General features: G+C 39.9%; 1 protein-coding gene and 1 pseudogene across 1 annotated transcript in view; both read left to right on the top strand.

Moving 5' to 3' along the window:
• yes1 (YES proto-oncogene 1, Src family tyrosine kinase) overlaps positions 1–19,861 on the top strand; it is an 80,844-nt gene that overhangs the window by 4,537 nt on the left and 56,446 nt on the right. The window lies entirely within an intron of this gene.
• Positions 16,665–18,561, top strand: LOC122549468 (lymphoid-specific helicase-like; annotated as a pseudogene).

The raw sequence follows: 19,861 nt of genomic DNA, 5'->3' as shown, positions 1-19,861 counted from the left end.
GGGCCAATTGCTTCAATCTGATTTTTACTCCATTCTATCTCCTCAGAAACTGTGGTGATAATGTGTAGAATTAGGAATTCAGATTGAGAGGGAGGAACTTGGGTCAGGTACAACTGCATGTGTATAAAGCAGTAATTACAAAGGAAAGAGAGTGCAGCTGGCTGGAGTGGACTGGGGAGCAGGTTAGCAGCAAAGGCTGTTAAAGACCTGAGGTAGATGTTTAAGAAAATAGTCATGGCTCACAGCAAAAAGGAAATAAGGTAAGAAAGAAGGATTCTAGGAAGGGGGTAAGTAAACCAGGCAAGTTAAGGATAGCAACAGATTTTTTTTTTCCTTTCAATGTGGCAAAGATTACTAGTAAACGAAAGGATTGGGAAAATTGAGGATAACCTTGGAAGTAATATTAAGACAGACAGCAAAGCTTCTCCAAAGTACAGTAAACATTCTATTATCAGGCACCTATGCAACCAGGAATATGCCAATTGATCAAATATTCTGGACTATAAGACACAGAGGCAGAAATTCGGCCATTCAACCCATCGAGTCTGCTCTGCCATTCAATCATGGCTGATAAGATTCTCATCCCCATTTTCCCGCTTTTTCCCTGTAACCCTATCCCAGTCTTAAATATACTCAATGACCTGGGCTCCACAGTCTTCTGTGGCAGTGAAATCCATAGATTCGCCACCCTCTGGCTGAAGAACTTTCTCCTTATCTCCGTTCTAAAAGGTCTTCTCTTTACTCTAAGGCTAAACCCTTGGGTCCTAGTCTCTCCTATAAAAGGAAACATCTTCCCAACAACCACTCTGTCCTGGCCATTTAGTATTCTGTATGTTTCAATTAGATCCCCCCTCATCCTCCTCCATATGTTAACCTTTTCATTCCTGGAACTCTTCTTGTGAACTTCTTCTGAGGACGCTCCTTCTCCCAGTACATCCTTCCGGAGGTATGAGGCCCAAAACGGCACATTACTTCAAATGTGGCCTGACCAGAGCATTATAAAGCTCCAGAAATACATCCCTGATTTTATATTCGAGTCCTCTCAAAATAAATCCCATCATTGCATTTGCTTTCCTAAAGACTGATTCAACCTGTAAGTTTACCTTGAAAGAATCCTGGACTAGAACTCCCAAGTCTTTTTGCACTTCAGACTTCTGAATTTTCTCCTTTAGAACATCAAAGTGCATGATCTCTCACTTTTCCACGTTGTATTTCATCTTGCCACTACTTTGTCCATAATCCTAACCTGTTCAAATCCTACTGCGGCCTCCCCGCTGCCTCCATGCTACCTGCAATGCTAACTATCTTTGTATCATCTGCAAACCTAGCCAGAATGCTCTCAATTCCTTCATCTATATCATTAATGTATAAAGTGACAAATTGTGGTCCCAACACCAAACCTTGTCATTGATTGCCATCTTGAGAAGGACCCTTTTATCCCACTCTCTGCTTACTGCCAGCCAGCCAAGCTTCTATCCATGCTAACACCTTGCCTCTGACACCATGAGCCCTTATCTTACTCAGTAGCCTTCTGTGTGGCACCTTTTCAAAGGCCTTCTTGAAGTCCAGATAGATAATATCCATTGGCTCTTCCTGCTCGTTACTTCCTCAGAGGTCTAGCAGATTTGTCAAGCATGACCTCCCCTTGATGAAACCATGCTGATTTCCCCTATTTTACCATAAACTTCCAAGTAATCAGGTATCTCATCCTTCACAATGGATTCTAGGGTAGGATTCCAGGATTATCTCAAGGTAGACTTGCAGGTTGAGTCAGTAGTTAGGAAGGCAAATGCAAAGGTGGCATTTATTTTGAGTGACTTGAATATAAAAGCAGAGATGTACTTTTGAAGCTCTATAATGCTCTTGTCAGACCACATTTGGCAGCACAGTTGCTCAGTGGTTAGCACTACTGCCTCACAGCACCAGGGTTCCAGGTTCAATTCCAGCCTCGGGCCACTGTGTGGAGTTTGCACATGTCTGCGTGGATTTCCTCCAGGTGCTCTGGTTTCTTCCCACAGTCCAGAGTTGTTCAGGTCAGGTGAATTGGCCATGGTAAATTGCCCATTGTGTTAGGTGCATTAGTCAGAGGGAAATTGGTCTGGGTGGGTTACTCTTTGGAGGGTCAATGTGGACTACTTGGGCCAAAGGGCCTGTTTCCAGGGAATCTAATCTGATCTAATCTTACCCACAACTGAGGCCCATATTAATTAAAGTTAAAACACTATTAGAAATATAATCAGGGATATACATATCACTGTTATACTTTATTTACAGCATAAATAATTTAAATGTAACTTCGCCTTAACTAAAACGTACCGGCACAGAGCCTTCTAACTTGCATCTTCAAGTGATTACTTGGACATTGCGGTATTTGAGGAGAAATTGATTCGAAATTTAATCAACTGTTAATATTTTGCTTGGGCATTCAATTGGACAAGTATGTTTATGTTAAGATAAATGAATTTTAAAAACTAATAATTAGACAATAATACAGTAAACTTCAGTATTTGAGGTATATTTTTGCCAGTTTATCAAGAGTGCCAGTTAAAACAAAGGCTATATATATTTTTAAAAATCCAAAGTGAACCTAGGGTGTTAGAGAATGAGCCTGGAAAAATGAGAAACCAGGAAATGAAATAAATACTTTGCACCAGTCTTCACAGTGGAAGATGCGAATAGCAATCCAGAATTCCTAAGTATGGGACAAAAGGAGGAAAGGAAATGAAAGCACTAACTATCGCTAGAGGTGGTAGGGAAATTTATGGTTCTGAAGATCAATAGGTCTCCTGTGAGAAAGTGTATAAGACTCATGTCCCTATGCAGATGGACGATCCCTCTCCCTCTCCACCCCCTTCCAGATTCCGGAATAAAGATGACGGAGGTAAAACTATACTGTGTCTCTGAGCATTTTGCTTCAACTGAGACGGAAGTGGGACAACACCTGGACCTAATAAAGTACATCCTAGGATATTAACAGGAGCAGCTACAACAATTGTGGGTGCAATGGTAGTCATCTTCCAGGAATCCTTAGATTCTGGAAAAGTTCCATGGATAGAAAAATTGAAAATGTAAAACCTTTATTTAAAAATTGAAAGGTACAAAAAAATGGATCACTTTAGACCAGTTAGACTAATATTTTCCCATTGACATATTAAGCTAAAGAATATGATAGCGCAGTTGGAAATTTTAATATCAACATGGCTTCATGAAGGCAAAATCATACCTGCCAAGCAAGATAGATAAAAGGAAAGCAATGGATGTAGTATTTCTGGATTTTCAGAAGGTGGTTGATAGGGTACCTCATTTCAGGCTAAGGGTTGGCTAACTAATAGAGCTTGGGATAAAGGTGGGACAGATGCATTTTCAGGATGGCAACTTGTGATTAGTGGAGTGCTACAGGGATCGGTGCTGGGGTAAAAATTATTTTACAGTTTTATATTAATGATTTAGATGAGAAAAGTGAATGTATAATATCCAATGGCAAGTAGAATATAATATAGGGAAATGAGAAGTTTAGCAGGACCAGTAGAGAAACTGAAATATTATTTACATGGAGAAAGATTGCAGAAAGCTACAGAGCAGCTGTATTTGGGGGTCCTCATCTATGAATCTGAGTTAGCATCTAAATTCAGCAAGTAATAGGGAAAGCAAGTGGAATGTTAGCCTTTAATTGAAGGGGAATGGAGTATAAAAGGACGGTTGTGCTAAAACTATACAAGGCACTAGTCAGACCACAGCTGGATTACTGTGATCAGTTTTGGGCCCTTTTATTTAAGGAAAGATATACTGGCATTGGAAGCAGTCCAGACAAAATTCACTAGGTTGATACCTGGTTTGGAGGAACTGTCATATGAGAAATTGAATAGGTTAGGGCTGTACTCTGAATATATGTACTATACTCAGTATGAAAGAGTGAGAGGTGATCTTCTTGAAATACGCAAAATTCTTAAGACACTTGACAAGATAGATGCAGAAAGATATTTTCTTGTGGAAGAGTCTAGGACTACAGGGCATGACATCAGGATAAGGGTTCACACACTTCAGACTGAGGTGAGGAGGAATTTCTTCTGTATGTAACATATCTGTGGGATTCTTTACTACAAAGGGCTGTAAGGGAATCCTCATTTCAGTATTAAATGTACGACCCCTTATTTTGGTATGGTGCCTTTTGGTCCTAGACTCTTCCGCAAGCGAGAACACCTTTTTGATCTTACAAAAGGAAAGTATTTGATGAAACAGCTGAAGATAATAAGACCATAAGATAAAGGAACAGCAGTAGAGGACTCTTGTGTAGTGGTAGGGTCTCTGCCTGTGGATCGAGAGACTTGGGTTCAAGTTTCCCCTCCTCCAGAGGTGTGTAATAACATATCTAAGCTGGTTGATTAAAAAAGGAGGTTAAATAAATAGGAACATTTGTAGGCCACTTTGTCATTCAGTAGGATCATGGCTTCATCCACTTTCTTGTGTTTTTCCTATAACCCTTGCCGGGCTCAAGATTGTTGAGCCTAGGACAATACACAGAGGGGATCTTGCAGTGATATCCTGGAACTGAAATGACTGACCTCCAGTATGACAATCCTCTCCCTTTTGTGAAAGAAATAACTCCAACTGAGAGAAGCACCCTTCCTCACAGACCTTTACAAAGTGAGCATAAATGGTCAGGTTGCTGTGGAAGTTAATGAGGAATAGATGAAACTTTGGAGGTGGGGCTACACAAGGTGCTAAACACCAGAATCCATTCCTTGGAATGGGACTGGGCTCAATTTGCTGCTTTGGCCTTTATTGACAGCACCACCTCTATTTCAAATGGCATTATCTTCAGCGTAAAAAGTTAAAGGTTGAGTACATCAACCATGCCGCCTTCCTCCATGGATAGTCCCACTTTTTGGATCCTGCTCATCTTCCCGTCCTTGCTTTACCACCCTTTCCCTGTTTCTATGCCATTGGAAGAGTTTTGAAATTCCCTTTTTGGCTAGTATCTACTCATATTAATTCTTCTTATTTCTTTTTTGACTTCTGGCTCTCTTTATCCAGCCAGTTTATGAGCACACTATTTCTGCTGTTTACTCTTTTTTTTTCAATGTCCATGGAATTCTGGGTTTATATGTCCTACATTACCCCCTCTGTGGTATAGCTTGACTTTTCTTGAGCTTTCTTGAGCTATCTCCTGACTTTTTTTTCCCTGTTAAGGTTTTCTTGCCCCTTGCATTGGTTTAGTAAAATTACTACTGATTCTATAATGTACAAGTTACCCTGTTAAAATATTTTGAGGCTTGTGAAAGCAGTCCCAAGAAAATCTTCATCCTGCAGGAGACGCACTTCAAATCTGTGGAGAAAGGAACAGACCTGACTTTTCAGGTACAATATGACTACTTGGATTTCTATGTTTGGAATGTGTTTATTAGTGTGTTTCTTAAAAATGTTATTCCATTTAAGTTGAGCTGGAATAGGGCTGGATCTCTGACCAGCTGAATTAATACCAGTATATTATCCCAAAGTGTATTGTCAAGATTGTACCTCCGTTTACTTTAAATAAATACTTTAATCGAATAAAGAATTATTCTGATAGAACAGGTATGCAACATGTATAGTTCTAAGATGTTCTGTCTGGTTTGTAGGAATGATACTATTAACATTTTCCAATTTAGAGTTTCTATATGTTGCTTTGTAAAGTGTTTGGAAAATGTAATGGCAACTATTGGTGGAGTTCACAGCTAACAGGGAAATTTCACTTAATTATGAGATATGATAATGTGCAGTTCTGAAGAAGGGTAACTGCACTTAACATGCTGCCAGACTTGAGTTTCTCCAGAAATTTCTGTTTTTGTTTGTTTCAGATCTCCACCATCTGCAGTTCATGGTTTTATGATAGTTTGCATGCCTGTGCATATACTTGTTCAAACATATCAAATTTTGTTGGCATCTTAAGATTATGTTACAAGGCAGTATCTATTCGTCTGTTTCCAGAAAAAGCAGATTTGTGTGAACAAATGTTGTGGCAGTCTGCATTCTGCAGGTTCATATTTCAACATTTTGAGGCCAACAATGGAACAAGCTGCCACCTCTTGCTATGCTGAAGTCCAATCTCAATTGCAATCCATTTAAAGTTCCTACATTGATTTGTTGAACTGATTATCTTGAACAGGAAAGAATTTATTGAAGGAAAAGTGGGAAAACAAAATTCTTCATGAACCTCCAATATACAGTCTTATCAGCAAGTAGGCCCTTAGCCCTTCGACAATTTAGATTGTGGCTGATTTGAATTGTGTTCTGACCTGTCAGCCCTCTGTCTTTTTCTTTTTTCCTTGCTGAAACTCTAGATGGAACAGTGGGTGCGCACCCCTCTCAATCAAGCTGATTAACAACTCCCTGGGCCTGCTCTGACCTACATAAACTCTCCTTCAATTTGAGTCCTGTCACAATCACTTCTCTCTCCTTCCCTCCCTATTCTGGCTGCACTTTCAGTCAGATTCTGTGTTAATGTGCAGACAGAGCAAAAGAAACAGGATCACTGGAAGAGCAAAACCTCAGTGTTAGTCTCTCTCACTCTCTCACTCACTCTCTCTCTCTCTCCCACTCTCTCTCTCTCCCACTCTCTCTCTCTCCCACTCTCTCTCTCTCTCCCACTCTCTCTCTCTCTCTCCCACTCTCTCTCTCTCTCTCCCACTCTCTCTCTCTCTCCCACTCTCTCTCTCTCTCCCACTCTCTCTCTCTCTCCCACTCTCTCTCTCTCTCCCACTCTCTCTCTCTCTCCCACTCTCTCTCTCTCTCCCACTCTCTCTCTCTCTCTCCCACTCTCTCTCTCTCTCTCCCACTCTCTCTCTCTCTCTCCCACTCTCTCTCTCTCTCTCCCACTCTCTCTCTCTCTCCCACTCTCTCTCTCTCTCCCACTCTCTCTCTCTCTCCCACTCTCTCTCTCTCTCCCACTCTCTCTCTCTCCCACTCTCTCTCTCTCTCCCACTCTCTCTCTCTCTCCCACTCTCTCTCTCTCTCCCTCTCTCTCTCTCTCTCCCTCTCTCTCTCTCTCCCACTCTCTCTCTCTCTCTCTCCCACTCTCTCTCTCTCTCTCTCCCACTCTCTCTCTCTCTCTCCCACTCTCTCTCTCTCTCTCCCACTCTCTCTCTCTCTCTCTCCCACTCTCTCTCTCTCTCTCTCCCACTCTCTCTCTCTCTCTCCCACTCTCTCTCTCTCTCTCCCACTCTCTCTCTCTCTCTCTCTCTCCCACACTCTCTCTCTCTCTCTCCCACACTCTCTCTCTCTCTCTCCCACTCTCTCTCTCTCTCTCTCCCACTCTCTCTCTCTCTCTCTCTCCCACTCTCTCTCTCTCTCTCTCTCTCCCACTCTCTCTCTCTCTCTCTCTCTCCCACTCTCTCTCTCTCTCTCTCTCCCACTCTCTCTCTCTCTCTCTCTCCCACTCTCTCTCTCTCTCTCTCTCCCACTCTCTCTCTCTCTCCTGCTCTCGCGCGCGCTCGCTCTCTCACGCGCTCGCTCTCTCTGATTGCCTCCACAATTTTCCTGGGCAATTTAGGGCTGATTGTGGACACATTTAATCGCTATCTTCATATTTTGAGTATTGCATCTAATCCAAAACATCAGGAAACGTATGAATTATTAGGATGACACACAATGTCGGGTAACATGGTGGCTCAGCAGTTAGCACTGCTGCCCCAAAGCGCATGGGATGCAGATTCAATTCCAGCCTTTGGTGACTGTGTCTGTGGAGTTTGCACATTCTCTCCAAGTCTGCCTGGGTTTCCTGCAGGTGCTCCAATTTCCTCCCACAGTACAAAGATGTCCAGGTTAGGTGGAGTGGCCATGCTAAATTGCCTTAGTGTCTAGGAATGTGCAGGCCAGGTGGATTAGCCATGGGAAATTCAGGGTTACGGGGTAGGGTAGGGGGATGCTCTTCAGAAGGGCAGTGTGGGCTGAATGGCCTGCTTCCACACCATAAGGATTCTATCAATGTCCTTGTGCTGATTTACTTTCTTAATCATTATAGCATCATCTACAGTGTAAACCAGTTCAATGTGGCTTGGTACCAAATTATCCAGTTTCCAGATTCAGACTTGGAACATCTGCGGGTTACTGACGTACATTTCCTGACATATGTCTTGACGTATGGGAAGTGCCTCAGAAGTTCAAACGTTTGATGTGTTCGCCCCACCTGCCCACTGATTTAACTGCAGCTCACTCAGGTCACCTGCCAACCAGTTTAATCACTTGCCCACTTCCAAACTGGCAATCATTTATTAAAAGGCGTGACATTTAAAACTTACCTGAATACGATAGCTGGTGCTGTAAAAAGGGGCATTTCTATTCCTGAAAGATCTTGGTCATTATATTTCAGTGTACCTTTGTTTAATCAACATTTTATTAAAATTATTTAGGATTTGCAGTTGTATTCTTGAAAAGCTTAAGCCTACTTTATGTTCTAGTGCATCTAAGCTTTTGGTTAATATATTTTGAAACAGAGTCCAAGACTATGGCTGTATATATTCAAAAACCACAGGAAAGGTACTTTGGCCCATCACGTCTGCACCAACATAACTACCACTAAAAGTGTGCTCATCACAACTTTCCTGCGCTTGTCCCTTATCCTTGAATGCTATGGTATTTGAAGTACTCATCTAAATATTTTTTAAAGTTGTAAGGTTTCCAGTTTCTGCTACCTTCCCACTGAGTGGAAAAAAGTTCTTTTCCTAAATCCCCTCAATCTCCTGCCCCTTACCCTAAAACCATGCTCTCTCATGATTGACCCCTCAACCAAGGAAAATAGCTGATCTCTCTTCATCCTGTCTGTACCCCTCATAATGTTCTTTATTTCAGTCTTAACCCCTTCCATCTTTTCTAAAGAAAACAACCTAAGTCTGTCTTGTCTCTCCTTTATAGCTCGATTTCTCCATCCCAGGCAATGTCCTGGTGAACCACCTCTAATTGTACAACTAAAAGATTTTTCATTGCTGCCAGAATCCCTAAGCTGAATCAAGGTCAAAATGTCGTCTTGACTGGAAATATTAAAATGTATTTAATAGAAAAAGGGTGCTTTTGCAGTTTGGATTAAAGGAATAACCTAGCAATTTTAGTTTGGCAATGTATCTTGAGTTAGAAGCTAAATGAACACCAAAGGTTTACCATAAAATTATTTACTCTGCTGTGTATCATGGTATTTACTTCTGGTTTCAGAATTCCTTCTTTAAAAACAGTAAATTTTAAACCTTTGTGTTCCTTTTAATTTATCATCTAAATATTCTTCTGCCAAACAGTAATTTAACTGTTTGGATCTGGAAGGCATTTGACTGCATGCCAACAAATGTTACTACACAAAATAAGAGTTAATGGAGTAGGGGTAAAGTATTAGCACGGCTAGATAATTGGTTAGTTAATAGGAAGTAGACAATGTGAAGAGATATGTTATCTTTAAGTTGGTAAGATGTGACAAATGGAATGCTACAGGGATCCATGCTGGGGCCTCTTCCATTTACAATGTATATAAATGACTTAGATGAAGAAACCTAATAAGTAGGTGCCAAATTATCTGTACCTAAGACAGGTAGGGAAGTGGGCACCAGGAGTCTGCATGGAGTTACCAATATGTTCAATAAATAGATGAAAATTTGACAGAATGCAAAGGATAAAAATGTGAATTTATCCACTTCACTTTTCTGATCTCTCTAATATATTACTTAAATTGAGAGATTGCACAACTGATGTCTCAAGTTATCTTTGTGGCCTAGTACATGAAATGACAGAGTGATTAGGCATGTAAGGTAAGTGGTTAACCAGGTATAAAAATAGGAATATTTAAACGGTTTCAAGCAAGTCTAAACACCAACTGATGCAAACCTAGCCTGTCCAACTTTTCCTCAGATTTCCTATCCATTTCAGCTGTTAATCCATTAAAACACCTCAACTGCATTCAAGGTACTTATGTCCTGCTCTTATTAAGGAACTCAGTACTGCACGCTGTGTCCTAGATGTGGTCTCTCAAGTGCCTTGCATAATTGAAGCATAGCCTCCCTGCTTCTATTCTGCATTTCCCTTGCAATAAATGATAACATTCTATTAGCTTTCCTAATTATTTGCTGTACCTACATACTAACCTTTTGCAATTGCAAGGGCACTTAGATCCTCTATGTCAGAGCTGTGCAGTTTCTCACATTTAAATAATATGCTTTTAAGTCATCCTGCCAAACTGGGCAATTTCACATTTTCCTCATAATACACTATTTGTCAGATCCTTACCCACTCCTTAAGGAAGCCACAATAAGATAGTTATGTCCTCTGAAACTCTCAACTTATTTTCTGACCTTTGTGCCAGAAAAACAATCTCAGCTTCAGTCTTTTGAAGTTATGGAGCAGTTATGTACCACTGTGAACAGTGTTGTGGCCCTACAGAAACACATTCAGACAAAAATTGATGTCAAACCAAGATGATTTAAATGGTAAATATTTAGTCAAATGATGTGAACTTAGGCATTAAAAGAAAGCTAACAAAGCATAGAGGTTTAAAGTAAGAATTAGAGTCTGATGCCCATACACTGAAGTTCAGCTATCAACGATGGAGAGAAGAGAAGGTTGTACACAAGAGTTGGATGATCATTAATTTTTTGTACGTTCTATTAGCTTTCCTAATTATTTGCTGTACCTACATACTAACCTTTTGCAATTGCAAGGGCACTTAGATCCCTTGCAATTAAAAAGACGGAAGAAGCAAGTTTTAGAATCGGTGATATCATTGGAAGCTGAAAATTTTTAATATTGGACAAGCTGATTTCAGCCTGCAAATAGTGAGCGGAAATGATTTGCTGATGATTTTGAGACTCTTGAGAGTCAATATTGATGTGAATTCTCTTTCAATTTAAGATCAAGATCATCTGTGATGAGGGAACGTCTCCATTTTCAACTGGTAGAAATTGTAGTTCCTCTGGATGCTGGTCAAAAAGCTTTACAGCCGGTGAATGAGTTTAAACAGTAGTGAAGCATGTGTATAATGTAAAATTATGAAGGGCAATGATAGGGGAGACAGTAGGTAATGTCTGTCCTTGATGGAGAGATCAGTAACCAGAGACATAAGTTTAAGCTAATGGATTGAACGCTCAGAAACTCTTGCAACTTCTAAGTATTTAGATGTGCATTTGCGAGGCCCAAGGCTATGGCCCATGTGCTGGAGAATGAGATTGAAATAGTTAGGTGGTTATTTCTGACTGGTGGGACATGATGAGCCAAAGGACCTCTTTGTGCTGTAGACCTCTGACTCTAATGCCGAATATTGGCCTTTGTGCCGAGATCATGGTGAATGCCTGCTGCCTTAAACAGATGCAAAGAAAATAGAAATGCAACAAAAAATTAAATACATTCTTCCAGTTTACTTAATCTTAAGAATTAAGATGCTCTGCCAAAAGCTGTTTCAGTTTTTCAGTGACTATTATGGCCTTCTGCAGTGGACCTCTTGGTAAGAAAGTCCATTATACTTTTTCCACTGGAATCTACTGGGTAGTACCAGAGAGAAAATAATATTCCCCTAACCATTCTACAGTACTAACAACTTGCACTACTTTTTAACTTCTGACCAGTAAAGATGTGACAACTGAAAGTTTTTCCCCATTCTGATGTATCTTAAGTCTCCTTTGCTCCTCAAGTTAAACTTAACAGCTGTAACTGATAAGACATTCAATGTTACTGTTTTTTTTGTAAAGTGGTTATGCCCAATTTATGCTTTGTGTCAATTGGAATATCCAGAATTCTAAGCCATAATAATATAAAGTATTTAAAGTGTAATGGTGTCTGTTCCACTAGAGGTGTGTGTGTGTGTTTCATGTCTGCCAGCTTGACTCATTCCTGTGATGAAGGGCTTACTTTATGAAGAAAGACTGAACAATATTCCATTGCTCGGGAGTATTTAAAATTGAGCTTGTTTGAAAAAATTGATTCAACTACTTTGGTAAGAGGATAAGTGTAACAATCATACAAATTGCCAACACTCTGGGACAAATGGCAATATGGTAACTAAGTATAATCCAAGTGAAATTACAGTGATAGCAATTGAATAATCTGGAGCATCTAATTAATTTCCAGTTTCCTCAGGCTTTCAGATGTTTCCCCAAAGGTGGTCAGTATTAATTTTTGAGGGAGAGTCACATCAATTAGGAAGCAAAGAAACTAGTCAGAGATTAATTTGAGATTTTTCAAGCTTGTTTGTTTTTAAAAATGATTACATTTCGCACAGTAATAAATCGAAATAGTGGTATCGTGATATAGTGCCATCTGTCCACCCACTCCACCAACTTGACCATATCTTTTGAGTTCCATGATATCCTCACTTTACAGATCTTCCAAGTTTAGTGTCATCTGCAAACTTAAATTGTCACCTGCACACCAAGATCCAGATCATTAACACATATCGGGAAAAGTAAGGGTTCCAATACCAATCACTGGAGAACTCCACTACAAACCTTCCCTCAGCCTTAAAAATATCCATTGACCATTACTGTTTTATATCACTCAGCCAATTTTGTATCAATTTTATATCAATTTGTTTTGTATTATAAGATCCACCCTATGGTTACAAAGTTTTGTTGAAGTGTAAAAATTTTCTCTTTAATAATGCTAAAATATTTTGGTGAAGTTATGTCTAGTTCTAGTGGGTCTTGTTTGAAAAGCTATGTGCTTATCTAATTTTGAAGTCCATCTATTCTTTTGAAGTACAGTAAGGCTGATGTCTTGATTAAGTTCTCCAGGGTGTAATTGGACCTAGATGACTGCTTTAGCTAATTATCAATGTACGAATGTTTTCATTGTTGTGACATCAAATGCACTGTGTAAAATCACTGTACTGCTCCAAGATCATCTAGAATCTATTGACACTGGTTGAAAGGTGCATAATGTCTGGGGATTAGATGTCCTAAAGTTAATAGCCTGTGGCCAAAATCACATTGAACTTAAGTGATTGACCAGCTGCTAAACTGAGAGTCATGATGGGAATGCAGCCCCGGAACTTCGATTAGATCCAATGAGATTATCTACTGAAGTTTTAATGACTGAGCAAATCAATTCTAGAAAGGCAAAGTTTGCTACAAATGCAGCCATCATAATATCTCTTAATATAGTGCAGGGTAATTTCTGCTGACAATTAGCTTTCAGGGCTGGTATTTGCTTTGGAACTTCTAAAACCATGTGGTGACAACTTTCTGTTCAACATTCATGTTACAATTTGCACCGATGGTCAGCTAAACTTGCCCACTTAACATGATTAGTGTTTAAGTACTCTGATGTCACTTTTGACAGCATCCTTGAATTGGAGCTTTGAGCACCCTAGTGGTCTCCTGGCAGAGACAACTGCCCTGTATAACACATTTTTGGAGATATAACCATCTTTTCTCCTATCTGAGAAAGTGTCTAAAGTATGAACAAGTAGGGAAAGAGTTAAGTTTTGATTTTTAAGAAACAAAAGTTCAGCTAAGCATGACTCATATCAGATAAGAACTTGCAGTAAACAATGAGGTGCTGGAGGCAAGCGTCCTGTGTTAACAAGGTGGAAAAGCATTCAGTATGTAAAGTCAATTAACATGGTGAAAAGTATTCATTATGCGAATCCAGTTACTCATTGTGTAACAGCAGGTAGCTTAATCTTTATATTGACACTCGCTGCTTGTAATGGTCACCCAATCAATATGTATGTTGCCTTATCTGTTATGTTATATTATGTTGCTCCTCCCTGTAAATGACTGTATAATTCCTTAAGAAACTGCTGTTTGAGAGAAGACCGCGAACTCATGTCTCTGTGCACATGGATGATTGTTCTCTCTCCCTCTAGGGCCCAGAATAAAGATGGAGGTAAAGCCATACTATGTCTGAGTGTTTTGCTTCGACTGATACGTAGATAGGGAAACGGGACGACATATCTACATGCTCAAGCCAGAAAAATCTCTTTCCTTAATTTGCGCCAGCATGCCTACATTGTTTGAACTTAAATGATTTCTTTATTGATGGCTTTGTTTTTCCATGTAATGCTAAAGATGCATCCTGGACACCAGAGATGGAATTTATTGATTCTGATAATTTCTGGTAAATTGTTCCTTGTAAACTGCTATTGTCTACAGCTTAGGAAATTGGGTAATAATTCTTGGTGCAATGGAATCTGAATAATTTCAAGGTTTAGGTGAAAAATAATTTTTTACTCTTGGGTGTAAGTTGATGGAATCCTTTTGTGAGACAGAAAACATTAGCCTCTGATGGAGCTTCAAAGAACTCATAAACTGCAATACAGTTCATGATGAGGACATGTTGGAGGAAATCCCCCAGTACCCCATCAAAGGTGATCTTTGACTCCCAACTGTGACAGAAGTTGAAGCCATCATGAGATATAGGAAGAATAAAAAAGCTGCAGGAGTACTGGGATTCCAGCAAAGATTTTCAAACTTGGAGAAGCAATGCTTATCTGTCATCTCCATCAACTGTTCCTGAAAATCTGGGATGAAGAAGAAATTTTTGCTGATCTCAGGGATGCTTCCATCACCATCTCCAAGAAAAGAAACTCTGTAGACTGTAAGAACTACTGAGACATCTCCCTACTCTCCATTGCCAGGAAGTTCATTGCCCAAATCAGAGGTAAGTAGCTTCTCCCACTGAGGAAGTCCTTTCAGAAAGCTTTTCTGGCTTCTTACCAAAAAATGAAACTGTAGACATGATTTTCACTCTGCTACTTCAACAGAAAGGCCAGCAACAACACCAACCACTCTTTGGCCTTCATTTATCCTACCAAGGTTTCCGACTCAGTTGGAAAACGCTATGGAAGGCACTGTTAAAGGTCAGCTATCCAGTGAGTTTCTACAACATCCTCTATGTCCTCCAAGACAACATGTTGATGGCGGCCTTCATCATTGGTAATATGACAACTCTTTGAGGTTGAGTCAAGCAGTGATATCATCGCTTCCACTCTTTTCTCCATCTTAAGAACAAACCTCTGTGATGCGGACATTGTCTGTCTACAAGACAATGGAAAACTTTCGAACTTCAAACCTATTAAAATCTTAACAAGAAAACAACACCGACCTCACTTGTGGAACTTCAGTTTGCAGATAACAATGTCATCTCTGTGTTGGAAGAGAATTTTCAAGCCTCGCTTAATGCTTTCACAGAACCATTCTGAAGAATTGGTTTCAACCTGAGACTCAAATCCTTTACCAACCTATCCCAGGTCAAGTTATGGTTCATTCCTCCATTAAGATTCGCTGAGAAATTCTCCCAAACTTGGAACATTTCTCTCACCTGGGAAGCTATCTCTCATCTGTGGCTGACATTAATTCAAAGATTTACCATTGCATCCAGTCTGCAAGTGCTGTCTTAAAAAGGAGAGTCTTTGACAATTGTGACATCCATACTGGTGCCAAAATCCTTGTTTTGGGCAGTTATTCTCTCAGCTCTTCTGTATAGTTGGCGGATTTAGAATACAGTTGACATAACCTTAAGACCCTTGAAGTACTTTCAATGCTATCTTAGATTATCCACATCAGTTAGAAGGACAAGCATACAAACATCAGTGTTCTAGAAGCAGCTAATATCACTAGCATTGAGGCAGTATTCATCCAAAACCAACTCTTTTGGGCTCTCCACACGTTTAGGATGCCTGAGTTCTGACTGCCACAGCAAATCAACTTCACCCAGCTCAAGGAAGGCAGACAAACAAGAGAAGGACAAAGGAAATATTTCAAAGATTCCTTGAAGACAGCCCTCAAGAAATGCCACATCAACATCAACGCTTGGGAATTCACAAACTCCTGTATGAAGGCGACAGTTTTTCAAGAATGCCTGTTGGCAAGAAGTAGTACAGAAAAGGAACCAGAGAATGGAATGCCAATAATCTCAAGGTCAAAGTCCATTTCCACCTCCTGGCAACACATACCAAATGCGTGGTCCAAAGATGCAGCTTTGGATCAGACTCCTTAGCCATGTAAGGATCCACAGAACCCATGACCAGTAACAGAATTTCCTAGGTGGACAATCGTACTGTCATTAGCAAGTGATTGATGTTGATTAAGTTTACCAGGCTTTGATGTTATGAGAATATAGAAGCACTTGGTCCTATGGGGCAGTTTAATATCCATTCAGAAGTTCCTTATCAGGACATCTGTCTTCATTCTCACCTTGATGGGTTGAGGAGTGTGCTGGAAAATACAGAATGTTTTTAATTCTCATGTCTGATAAATTTGTCAAGTTGTTCCATGTAACATGTTGTTATTATCTATGGCTGAGGAAATGAGATCAGCAATAATTCTTGTTGCTACAGAATGAGAGTGGTTTTTGAGATTAGATGAAGAAGTGGATGCAATATGACATTGAAACTAAGTATAACAAGATTTAAGTGTCAAGACTGCCATCTTTGGGAAAGAGACCATACAAATTTAAGTTTTCCCAGAGTTTGGACAATAAAATCACATATCCTTGATTTCATCCTCATCAATCCAAGAGTAGCCTTTTCATTCACATATTGAGAACAGAGGACCCAAGAGGAAAAAAAGTAAGACATTGTATTGTTAATTTAGCTTACTAGTTATCGTTATTTTGGATATAGTTACCATTCAAGGAGTGAGGATAGAGGGTGACTGGTGGGGAGTTTCAGGTTGTTCTTATGGGGCTGAATGGGTGAACAAAACAATTGTCTTGAAATGAACCTCTGCATGAAGCAGGAGCTGTTGGACCCTAGTTCAGTCCCAGAGTCTAGAAATAGTGAGATAGCTGAGCCTGAAGTAACTGAGATCATAACAGCCAGTATGTTGGGAGAGAAAAGGCAACTGGAGAAGAAAGGAGGGAGGAGGAGAGAAAGCTGATGCAGCAGGCCAAAATGTATTGGGACAAGAGCTCCTGTGAAATGTGTTACAAGCGGTTATAGCACTTACTGGAGAAGAGTGACATCTACAAGTTTTTGTTGACCAATGGAGCAGCAAACAGCAGCTGGAGGAGCAGAAAAGAAAAGCAGAACTTTTTTTTAAAAAAAGAAAATGGTTGGCTCCAATTCAAATGGTGAAAGGGGTCAACCAGTCAATATATGAAACTGAAGCCGCATTGAAGAAAAGGAGAAGAGAAGAAGAAACGTACAATCTGTCTGATTACGTCAGTAAGGAGAAATACAAAGTTTCAAGGAAATCTGAAATACAGGAAATTCAGAACTGGACATTTTGTCAAGGGTTGAAAAGGCTAAAACTGAGAATAGGAATGCAACATCTTCCAAAAACTTGAAGCTGCGGATATTGAGAAAAGCCAAGATTCCATCTTTGCAATCAAAGACTGACTAGCCCAAACTGTGTACCATAACTCTCAATACCACCTGGACCCAGTAAAGAAAGTCGAGCAGTTCCATATCCATAGCCCAAACTTTTCACAAGGAGTATTGAGGTGGTACTAGGTGGAGGGAATGGAGTGGCTTCAGGTGCTGTGAGAAAACTGTACTAAGGGGATTCTGGCGAACGCGATGGGCCTGGGGAAGACTGTCCAGTGCATTGCTATGATAGCCATAAATGGTGGATCAAGGAGTCCTGAGACCTTTCTTTACCTGGGGCCCTTTATCTACTCTGGGTATCAGTGTTTGAGATTCACACTAGAGATTACTGGTGTGGCTTTATCATGGAGTCCAGAAAGATAATTTACAAAGCCTATGTTAAATCCATAAATGACCAGTTGTCATGACTACTTACAAAATAGCCATGAGGGACAGAGAACACTTTCAGAATTGTCACTGAAAATGTTATTGTGGATGAAGGCCACAGAATCAAGAACTTAAATTGTTGCCTTATTCAGGAGTTGAAAAGGTTCAACACTGACAACAAGCTGCTGTTGACTGGAACCCCTCTCCAGAATAGCCTGGCTAAACTGTGGTCATTGCTCAACTTTCTACTGCCCGATGTATTTGATGACTTGAAAAGTGTTGAATCTTGGTTTGACATTACCAGCATCACAGAAAACATTACAGATATAGTTGCCAGCGAGCAGAAACAAAATATTCTGCACATGCTTCACCAGATCCTGACTCCATTCCTGCTGAGGAGCTTGAAATCTGATGTCACTCTGGAAATTCCTCCAAAATAGGTTGTGGTTTAGCTGCTCTCAGCAAGAGACAAGAATCCATCTATACAGCCATTATCAATAAAACCATCACAATGTTGCTGGGACAAGAGCCCAAGCAGAAGAAACCCCAGCTAGCCCCTACAGGTTGACCGAAACATTGAAGCAGGAAGCTGGTGAATTATACAGAGGAATTTGACTATTTGGCGAAGATGATTGCTGTGGTGCAGCAGAATGTCCGTGAGCAGAGGCCTGTGTTGGATGTGTATATCCTACAAAATAAGGAAGTTCTCCTGAAATTGCAGAATCATTGATGCTCCTCCAAAGTATTGTAATCATCCTTACTTCATCGTATACCCACTGGATCCCAAAACTCAGAAGTTTAAGACAGATGAGTTGGTGAAAAGCTCAGGAAAATTCCTTATTTTGGAGCAAATACTGCCAGCAAGAAGCTTTTTTACCCCAGAATTGGGTTCTCAATTACTAGGGGTCACAGAGTTCTAGGTGAGTGTTGAAAAGTTTGAGAGATATGTGTGGAAAGTTCTTTACGCAGAGGGTGATTGGAATGCATTGACAGCAGAGGTGGTAGTCATTCTAGATGTATCTAAACAGGTACATGGGCAGGGAGCAGAGGGATTCAGTTCCTTAGTCCTAACCTCTCGCCTATTTTCTATCTGGATTGGCGCAGGATTGGAGGGCTGAAGGGTTTGTACCTGTGCTGTAATTTTCTTTAACAGGCGCTTAGAAACGCTTTGATTTCATAAATACTAATGTCAATATTTTCAAACATGCCCTGTTTTCAGTCACTTCTAGGTTTTTAGGCCCTCAATCTAAAGTAAAATGTAATTCTTGTATAAATCAGCATTTTTCAAAAGTCAATTGACCTTGCAGATAACTGTTTGGTGTGTACTTGTTATTTACAGTGTAGTTACAATATTGTTACATAGCTGTAGGGCAGTACAAAATGTTCAGTGTTAACTGTAACTTTTTTTTCTCAGTGAAGTATACAAAGTACAGCTTGCTGTAAAATGTTAGTTTTTTTTCTCAGGGTCAGCATCTAGGTTGGAACCTGGAATCTATCTTGTCCCACCAAAAATTCATAAGTATTGTCAATCCTGGTAAGTGGACCAGGAGTAACCAAACTAAATGTTTGCAAAAGATAGTGTCATAATTGCTTACTCATTACTTTCAATTAAATTTTTCACTGTGTATACAGATACTCCTATTTAATAAAATCATATCATACATCTAACACTAATAACTAATCCAATCTATTAAGAGTTAGGTTGCTAACTAGCGATGGTTTTTAAATTTTTAGACAAATCTTACCTGATGAAGAGCAGCGCTCTGAAAGCTCGTGCTTCCATATAAACCTGTTGGACTGTAATCTGATGCTGTGAATTTTTAACTTTGTCCACCCCAGTCCAACACCGGCTCCACCACATCATGAATTTCCTTGAATTAGACATGACAGCTGTAGTTCAACACAGTTACCAGTGGTTTGAGACAAATGCTAATAAAGTGATTTATGCAAAAGTCATTTCCTTAGCTTGTTCCCACCCCCCTCCCCCAACCCGATGACCTGTCTATTAAGAGAGTGCTGAAATTAATTTGGATTAAATTTAAACCTGTTAACTTTGAAATGGATAGAATTAATTTGGATTCATTTTGAACTTGTTAACCTTTTAAAGACTAGTAACTTTTACATGGTGTAAAAGACCAAAAGACCACCTTTAGCAGCAAACGATGTTGGAAAATTGTCAGGGTGAGTTGCGAAGATTTTTATCTTTAGACACATTGCATT

This window comes from Chiloscyllium plagiosum, unplaced genomic scaffold, assembly GCF_037043375.1.
Source record: "Chiloscyllium plagiosum isolate Xiang-an unplaced genomic scaffold, Cpla_swu_hap1 HiC_scaffold_4, whole genome shotgun sequence".
In the NCBI taxonomy this organism is placed as follows: Eukaryota; Metazoa; Chordata; class Chondrichthyes; order Orectolobiformes; family Hemiscylliidae; genus Chiloscyllium; species Chiloscyllium plagiosum.
The sequence above is the reverse complement of the archived record's forward strand: the minus strand, read 5'-3'. Positions and strand labels throughout refer to the sequence as shown.